We start from the raw sequence: 9420 nt of genomic DNA, 5'->3' as shown, positions 1-9420 counted from the left end.
TTTTCTATCTGCTGATACCGTTGACCTTGTTTCCACATGGCCAAATGCTGTGCTTGTTACCTGATGCTTTTCTCAAATCAATTATTTACCATCTGCTGTCTAAAAAGCAAAGGTACTTCCAGGTTCCGTTGGGAGACCCAGATGTTAAGAAACAGAGAAAATTGAAAACTCGAGGGAATTTAATTATTTTTTTCTCGAATTATGTCAACAATACAGTATATCACAGATGAATGATTTGCTAGCTGATTTGGACTGATTTCAAAAAGGCTTTCAGGTATTTATGCGTGTATGTCACAGGTGCAAGTCGCTTTGAACACAGTTGACTAACCAACAACAATTTTTCTAACCTATTTAATATGAGCAAGATGCATGAACAAGTGGGCATTTATTCATCGAAATATCATGTCCAAGTTTTTACAAGCGGTTTTATATAGGAGACACAATCTGACATTGCTGAAGTATAGACGTCGTTAAAAATCAGTAAAGACATTCAAATAAAATATAGCGGTCTTTATGGCTGCCAGCAGACCTGTCAGATGTCATTTATGTTTTGCTACTTTGGAAAAATTGTTAGCCATGAGGCAGGAAACTAGGGGAGGAAAAAAGTTAGTAACGACTCGTCAGGGAATCGCAGACCGTGCGATGTGAGAGAAGGACGTGTAGTATTGAAAATAAGCAAATAAAATTCTAAAAAAGGATTTGAATCTATCAGATTGTTTGTTTTATTGAGAAATTTAAGGATGCAGATAAAAGTCATTAATGTTAATATGCCAGGCTTGAAAACTAGCACCATTCCTTCGTTGCATCTAACATTTAAAAAAAATGTAAAAGCCATCGGTTATGAATTATGGAAGCTTTGATTGTCTGCCATTTTGGTTATTTAGACAGCGCTATGAGGCATCATGGGTGTGGTAAGTGCTACATTTATGGCCATGGTTGTGTTTGATGGACATAAACTTTAATCTGAGCCACTCGCCTCATTGCTTCCAGCACAATGGAAACACTCATCAATCCCATAGCTGCGACTCGACGTTCCTCAGGAGATATTTCAACGCTGAGCTGCAGCTTATTTTAAAAAGCCAGCCGTGTAACTAATAAACGGCAAATGATGAAATAAGTAATAAAACATCTGAATGCGTAAAGGTAGTGGAACTATTTGTTTGAAGCGTAATGCATCACATGAGAAGTGATCCTTTTGGGTATTGATTATTTTGTCTCACCCCTGGTGTATCCATCTCTGTGTTAACACTCGAGGGGTGTCCGTGTAGGGGCTGCTTTTAGATCACACTTCAGCACATTTCCCTTGACACTTGCTCCCTCTCTCTCCGTCTGTCTGTCTGTCTTTTCACATGAGCGCCTCTCCCCGAGGTGACTCCAGCAGCATCAGACATGTCTCGTTGGAAAAGTGGAATCTCGCTTCCCACCGGGGGCCGAAGGGCCAACGCTTGCGTGAGTTGTTGCCTTGGCTGTCCGGCAACCCTCAGGTCGTAATGACTCACCCAAACACACAGCTGAATAAATCGCAGAGACAGACTATATAGCGCATTTATCGTAGAGGGAAAAGGCAAACAACTGCGTGCTTTTACGGCTGCGCTGATTCGGAAGACTCAAGACTCTCATCGACGCAACTATGGACTTTGGGTGGAGCAACTTGCTGTCAAATCTAGATACGCACATGTTTTTTGTTGATGTCTGTGCAGAATTTGTGATTGAGTGCAGTGGCCCAAGGTCAGTCGAGACTGTATTGCAATAATTTTGGTTTCTGGGATTTCAAAAATGTTGGTCTCGGTTGCTTTTTATTTTCTGCTTATCAAAGGTGGCATTCAAAGATGCCTTTTTAGTAACGTCATGAAATATAGTGGCATGATTATAGACTGAATAATCTGGTACAATCTTGACTAACCCAATATATTTCAAATTTATCTATTGTTTGTGGTCACGTTGCATTGGATAGATTCCTCAGAGGACTTCATTAATGACGCCATTTTGCCCCGCAAGGTAACTTGGAGTAAGGTTCCTTCTCAGTTGTGTGATCTTAAAACAACTCCTAAGGCAAAAAGTTCAAGATGCAGCCCGCTCGCGTTTCCCAGCACCCTGGTTGAGTGCATCGAAGCAGCAGCTCTGCTCCCAGCATCTCTAATGAGCTTCATGGTTGGTTGAGCCTCCCTTTTTCTCCAGCAATGCTTTGTACCTTTCCCAAGGAGACTGAACAATGAAACTGGCTCAAAATAAGGAAACTGCACCAAAAAAATGTTAAGTCATGAGGGCGCAGTCAAGGTTATGATTGAAAAACTGTTGACAAATCGTCTCGATGAAATCCAATAAATACAAATTCTAACTGGAAGTCTCATGATAAATTACTGGTATTGACAAAAGGTCAGTGACTTGATTTTTTTTATTTTTAATATATCAAATGTGCTCTGAAAATACATCCGTAAGAGTCCTGGGGTTTTGGCTGGCCTTTGAGAGAACACCCTGGGTCGTGGCATTGATTGATGAAATCTCTCTGAATGCTAATGTGACTTTAATCAGATTTGTCTCCATTCGTTGATTTCTCTCGCTCTCGCCATAAAATAATGTCAAAGAGCACCACCTTCACCTCAACCACTCAAACATTGAGGCCCGTTAAAATGTGAAGATATCTAAATAAAAACATTTTCCTTATCAAGAGGGAAAAAAACTAATTTACAATACCCAATGTCGATTCTGTGGAATTGATTAATGATTGATGTTCACCTTCAAGACAATTAACCAACACCCGACTGCACCAAATCGAATAAACTCTAAGCAATCAATTGATCAATTTCAATATTGTCAGCCATGAATTTGTATGCAATCTAAAACGGCTTGCGTAAACTGATGGGGAAAAAAAAAAAAGCTTAACCACTTTAAGCCGGACATACTGTCCTTTCATAATCGAGGTGATTAGTGAACAATGGCGGAATGAAAGAGAAAAAAAAAAATAGGGGGGCGGGCTGAGACAACTAAGCCAAAAATAAGTTTGATGAAAATGGAATGAGCCAGCTGTTAAAGCATGTTTTGTCATGCACAAAGCGAAAAAGCATTAGACTTCAGCTCCTATTTTCACTGCTTGAAACAACCCAAATGAATATTACAGCTAACATTATGTAAGGGGATGGCATAATCCCGTTGATAGACGGACGGGAGGATGTTGACTGAGCGTGCTTTCTTGCTTTTCATGCCAATTCCTAATTTTGCATGCATTGGTGTATCAGTCGCTGCACAATTCGCTTGCCTTTCATCCCGTTGGCTTTTCTCTCCTCCCTGGGGGGGATGTTTGTGTTTGAACCCTCAGGTATAGCCTGACACATTTGAATGTTCTGCAGAATAATGTATTCTCTTTATGCGCCTAACCTCTCTTAGGGAGTCTTACCCGAATTAGATGTGACTTTTCATTCCACTGAATCGCAACATTTGAACTCGTCGAAAAAGGTTTCAAGGTCACAAAGTAGGGATACAAATTTATTGAATGAATCCTCACATCTTGATGGAAACATATCTCATATAAGGGAACACTGAAACCTTAAAAGCTCCATTAGATGCTGACAGGTATGCCGCTGTTGACTTCACAGCTCCGTCCTAAGAGAAACAACCCACTTGACGCCATAACTTTTCAAGTTTGCACAGCAAAATAAGTGTATGAACCTTGTTAACTAGCGTTAACACAAAGTCGCACACCACCTGCCATAGCCTCAAGCTAAAACCAAAGAGCGAGTTCTGCTGTTCACTGAGCTGTCAGGCGCTTTCCTCCATCCAGAAGATGTGTGTGTGCTCAGCTGCCGTGGGTTTGCTTTGTAATTTGCGGCGAGAAAGTCAAACCCAAAGGAAAAAGAACTTGACGTTGATCGAACGGCGATTGTGTCGAGCCAAAAGTCACACAACAAGGTCTCTCTTTGTACATGATGTGTTCGCCTGGTTTTATCCGTCCATCTGACACCGAAGCCTTCTTCACCTCATCAACTGCACTGTCGTATCCAACTCGTGTTTTCCCCATGAGCCATTTTCTCTCCTTCATCCTTTTCACTCTTGTCCAAGTGGAGAAAAGGATCCAATAAATTGTAGGTTAACCAAAAGCAACTCAATCGATATCATGCTGGACACTGCTTCTAAGCTACATCAAGGTATGGCTGGTGATGATGTAGATGTACATTGGATGAAAGGTCAAAGAGCTCCACAAAAACAAATAGAACTAAACAGACGTTAAATTGCATGTTATGTTGCATCTCGTCTTGCCACTGGAGCCGCTCAAGACATTTTGTTCCCTTGACACATGGCATCACTTAGAGAAGCTACGTGTTAGTTTGTGTTGCACGCTTCCCCAAAGCCATTTCGCTAAGCGGACAAGCTGCGGAAGGCTTTTCGATGTAACACACCATGAATGCTCATTGATTTTATTTCTTGTCAAAACCTCAAACTGAATTATTGACAAGACCAAAGAGAGACTTCAGAGATATCTACGCTGGCCTTCAGACTCACCCCTTTCAAGTTGAAACTAGTTTAGATGGTAAGAATACGCAAGGATACTGTATGAGTAATGGTTGACAGTGTTCAGAGGAATATTTAAGAACTCCCTCAAGGTATGAGAATGTCTTGGATAGGAAGGATTTTTTTTTTCAGTTCCTAGATGGGAGGTAGGGAACATTCACTTTTCAAAAAGTCCAAGGGCCATTTGAAATCTGTGAGGAAATGCAATATGACAACTGAATAAATGTTTACTATTTTTGTTACACACATTATTGGCGAATCACTTACGCATGGATTTTTTTTTTTTACTGATAATAATGACACAAAGAACAGCATTCTAATTTTCACTCAAATTATGACTGAGCAATTGTAATTTATGCTGTTGAAAAAAAATCAAATCATAAAGGTTAAATGACAGCAGGGGGTTGTGGCGTCTTTCCAGAAGAGAAGTGATTACCTCGTGTCTTTTTCGTAGCTTAAAATGCCGTAGGGAACAAATCCCAATTAAAAGATCCTTTATTCGAGAGGGGAACAACTCAAACTATCCTGCATCGCTATTGATCTTTTGCTGCAAAGGATTGGCAAGGGTGACTTCTTATCTTGGCGAGCCAGACGCTTCTTGTTTACAAAACAACAACAATAACAAAAAGCAACATCTACTACGAAAAACTTCTATAATGACTGAACTGCTGCCAGGCATGCACATATATTTTCACTCTCTTTAGGCCAAAAGCTTTCTTTAACTAATTGGATTGAACTATTAAAGTGGCTATGAATTCTCCCAAACATTATCCCTATTGTTTAATTAGATCATACCCAAAGTGCATCATGCTAGCTGCAGTATAAATATTCTTCTTTAAAGGGCCAATTAGAATAGCGTCAACAGCAGCACACCAAAACCTCACCATTTCCCGCAAAGCTATTCTTACGTAAGCTCAAGAATGAGCTACTTGGCAAAAAAACAACGGCTGTACAGAGATGGTGCTGCTGCTATTTTGGAAACCTGTGAAAAGTTTCCCAAAGCTCTTCACTTGCAGATTGTCAGTCGGAGACTTGTCTTTTATTTGTCAACGTCTTCAGAGTTTGACGGATGGAAGCACCGAGCGATGCATCACTCGGCTTTAGTTCTCTGCAACTGCAGTGAAAGGTTCAAACGGCGGATCGACAAAGGAGCCTGATAGCACGACCTATCGTGGACATCTCTGTGACTGGTGTCAGGGGACATGAGGCTGTGACAGCGCTGCCGCCAATTACAGAGGCCCTAAGCAGGTAACGAATAGGGCCATGCTCCTCAATGCTAATGAAGGCTTTAATTATTTCGGACAGAGTGTCGACTTTGACACCTTTGGAATTCCAAGGGGATCGAATGTAGGCTTTTATGCCAAGCCCTTGAGAAGTACAACATTTACAGACAGAGAAGGATTGAGACAAGAATTGGATGAAGTCCAACGATTTTCCCTGAGGCTGCAATTCAATAATCCGTTTTGGTGAATATCATTGTTTTGTCTAATGGTTTCAACATAATACATTTGTCTACCACCATGTCTTCCCATTTGATTTGATTATTTTGGTTCTTCGATTTTTCCCTGACATTTTGTGTCAGGTATCTGTCTGAATCGTTTCTGTAGCGCAATGTCACCTCTTAGTGAGTGTTGGGATGATGCCCGCAACTTTTGAGCCATGAAGGAACAGATAAGCAACGCCGGGTTTATTTGAAGGTAGGCCAGAGAGGAAGTGAGGCGGTGACTTGTGAGATATAATGATTGATTGAAAGTGGGAACAATGATTCCAAGTTTTAATCCTCCAAAGAACTTAGTTCCTACTTTCAAAAGATGAATTCTTCCAGGTTGCTAAATAAGATATGATTCCATATTTGCAAAAAAGGTTGGACTTTAGTATTGGAGGCAAAGCATTCAAAGTATGAACTGCATCTCCAACTGCAAGTCACTCACAATTCTTTCTCCCTGCTCATTGGAATTCAGCTCAAGGTCTAAAACATCACCACGACTCTCCATGGATTCAATTGCTTTTGGGTGTTTAAAATAAGATGATTGTTTTAATAGCTCACTGTGATGGAATGCTCATGATTTAAGCCCATCATCGCTTGTCCATTTCAATAACAAATTGCCCCGCTTGTAATATCTGCTGAAAGCGTAAAGCTCATAGGGGAAAACCACGAGGAGCCGCCTGCTGTGTAATCCTGCCAGAGAAGGCAATTTATCAGGTGATATTGCCTTTGTGTATGGCGGGGGTCCCTAAGCCCCTCTCCAGCAAAGCACTATTGGGGTTGAACCAGCCGCAGAGTGCGGGGGAGGTCTTCTCCCTGATCTGTGGTCCAGCACAATCAATCTTCGCAGAGATCCCATAGCTTGGATGAGCACAGCAACATGGAGAGTCTAATGAAGGTCTCTCGGAGCAAAGCAACATGTTTATCTCCGTCACTGCGTGTCAGTTTAATGATTGTTTAGCGGATTGAGAACTTGGTACCTCTTCACCTCCTTGACACATCTGGGAATAGTCGTTTACTACTTCTTTTGATTTTCTGCTCTACGCTGTGTGAATGCCTGCTTTGACCACATTAGGTCATTTCGATTTTGATACTTAGCATGATGCTCACATGTCTAAAAGTCTCCATTAATACGCCTCAATGAATAGTAATGAGATAATTGAGCTTTGTGTGTCATGGTGACGTTAAAATAAACGTTTTGGTATGTTTATTCCCTCATAAAATAAGAGCATAAAAGATAAAGAGGCATGCTGCTTGTGATGTGGAAATATCTGCACGGTAGCAGTTTGTTGATTGCCTTTTTAGTAATTGGCGCAGAGTGATGCTGATGATGCCGCAAATACAGGCGTCGTTAGAAGCGTCTCGTATCTCGATTGCAAAGTGTCGGGACAGAATGTACTTCCATTAAATGACTGCACCTAAGTCTCTCAGGTTCACCCGTTTTGTTTTGGCCAAGTTCACTTCATTATTGAAAGTGCTTTACCCTGATGAGATGTTTTTTGGGGGTGTTATGACTTGTAGACTGTTAAGCTCCAGGTGAGATAGACAAGGAATGCGACGGAAAAAGACAGTTTCCCAAGTTTTGAGGTTTTATCTGAACTCTACCATAGATTCAATTGAAAGTGTGTCTCTTTTTTTCTCTGCCTCGTCATCCTCACTTCCAAGAGCCATATGACACGTACGCCGAGGTGAAATGTGAATATTTTTAAAACCTTCAACTCATTCCTTCTAGTGCCCAAAGGTGTTCTATCACAATGACACATGGAAATAAGGTCATGTATTCTCTGCGGGACAATCCTTATCCAAAGTTCTATGACTTCTCCTTGGAAGTCCCAAAGACTATCATGAACGTGATGGGTGGACCAATTGGGGCCACTGCACCATGACAAAAGGAATATTGAGCTCAAAGAAAAATGGAGTGATCTTAGATTGGGAACCGTGCATCCAGTTTCACATGAATGGATAATCGCTGAAGTCGAGCCTTTGTCAGAATCCTCTAGAACATGTGTAAAACTTCAAGTCCAACAAAGTGGCGGGGCTTTTAATCTTTGAAAATGCCACACGGCACATCTATCAAACAATTTACATAAGTCGTGCGTGAACTTAACCCTGCTGTATCTTCAAGATCTGAAATATTCATGGCGAATCCATTTAGAAACAGAACGGTCCGATTCCTGCGTCTGGCCGGGCCGTGTTAGGTCTCATGTTTGCTGCAGCGGCTTTAAGTCGCTGTGGCATCAGCCCCCGGGACTATGCCAAACACGGTCTAGCTCAAAGGCCACAAACAGGTGAGGAGACTGCATTTGACTCTGGCCACGGGCTCCAGTCCGCCAACCGCCGTGTACGCGAGCACCGCAAGCATGTTGATGTCGTACATAAATATTCTCAACGTGCACATGCAATCGCCTGAAATGAATCATGGCCCAGCGTGAAAAGGACAAATAGTCCTTCAGGTGTGTGTCCGCCACGGTCATAAATGCAAAAGTGTCTCCAGCTTCACTTTAAATCTCAGCAAATCAGTTCAACCACATTTCAACAGAGGTAACCACTGTAATTTTCTGGAGTGCCCAAACAGACATGACTACAATTTGCTGACTTCTTTTGAGTTAATGGAGTCACCAAAAGAGCAGCATGATACATCGTTGCTTCATTGACAAAACAAGTACAAACCGCCCTTACTGAGTCTTTGTTGCAGGCAGCAAGTGAATCCCGCGATTAAAATGCAATCAATTAACCAATTAAGAGTTTATCTAAGCTTCAGCAGCCTGACAAAAGTCACACACCTACAAACACATGACACACATACACACGTTGCTGCTAAGTCTAGAAGTGCTGATGCAACATACTTGCCTGGATCCAATCAATGCATCTTCGAACTAATGGAAATGGGCTCCTGATAGCAATCTACCGGGCTCCTCACTTGAGCAATTTATACTTTAACATGCTATTACATGCTTCCTCCTGTGATAGCAGCACTTTACCATTCATTATAGATTCCCGTAGTAATTCCTCCCCTCCAATGACCTCGTCCTTCACAGAATAAGTCAACTTTAAAAGCTCAAGCTAACATTTTTGGGCCGACAGTTCTTACGATTTCAATTTAACATAGCAAATGTCTCCATCGATTACCAGGACAGTCAAAATAGGCAATTAAAGTAAACCAAGTTCATTTTGACACAAAAAAAAAAACATGCTCCACTGACCTTATGATGAAGCTCACTGTCGATAGTTGATGAAGAAGAGATTTTCAAAGTGTGAGGGGAGCCTCGGAACCTAGCACAAGCAGGAGAGAAAATATAGAAAAAAATTAGTCTGAGCCGGACAAAACCAATTGATTTTATGTTCCAATGGTAAGAAAGAAAACAGGAATCTGGGGGAAAAACTCCAATAGACCCACGCAAATCAATTTGGTGTTAAGAAGTAGGGGG

The 9420-nt window shown here is 41.4% G+C and overlaps 1 protein-coding gene across 2 annotated transcripts in view; it reads right to left on the bottom strand.

Annotated features, from left to right (window-relative positions):
* gabrb2b (gamma-aminobutyric acid type A receptor subunit beta2b) overlaps window positions 1-9420 on the bottom strand; it is a 197919-nt gene that overhangs the window by 127997 nt on the left and 60502 nt on the right. For both annotated transcript variants that reach the window (XM_088398667.1, XM_088398668.1), the window contains exon 5: window positions 9196-9265. The gene's annotated coding sequence lies outside the window, so the exon portion shown is untranslated. The remainder of the gene's footprint in view (window positions 1-9195; window positions 9266-9420) is intronic.

The sequence above is a fragment of the Syngnathus floridae genome, chromosome 15 (genome assembly GCF_059516105.1).
Source record: "Syngnathus floridae isolate MCC-2025c chromosome 15, RoL_Sflo_1.0, whole genome shotgun sequence".
NCBI lineage: Eukaryota > Metazoa > Chordata > Actinopteri > Syngnathiformes > Syngnathidae > Syngnathus > Syngnathus floridae.
The sequence above is the reverse complement of the archived record's forward strand: the minus strand, read 5'-3'. Positions and strand labels throughout refer to the sequence as shown.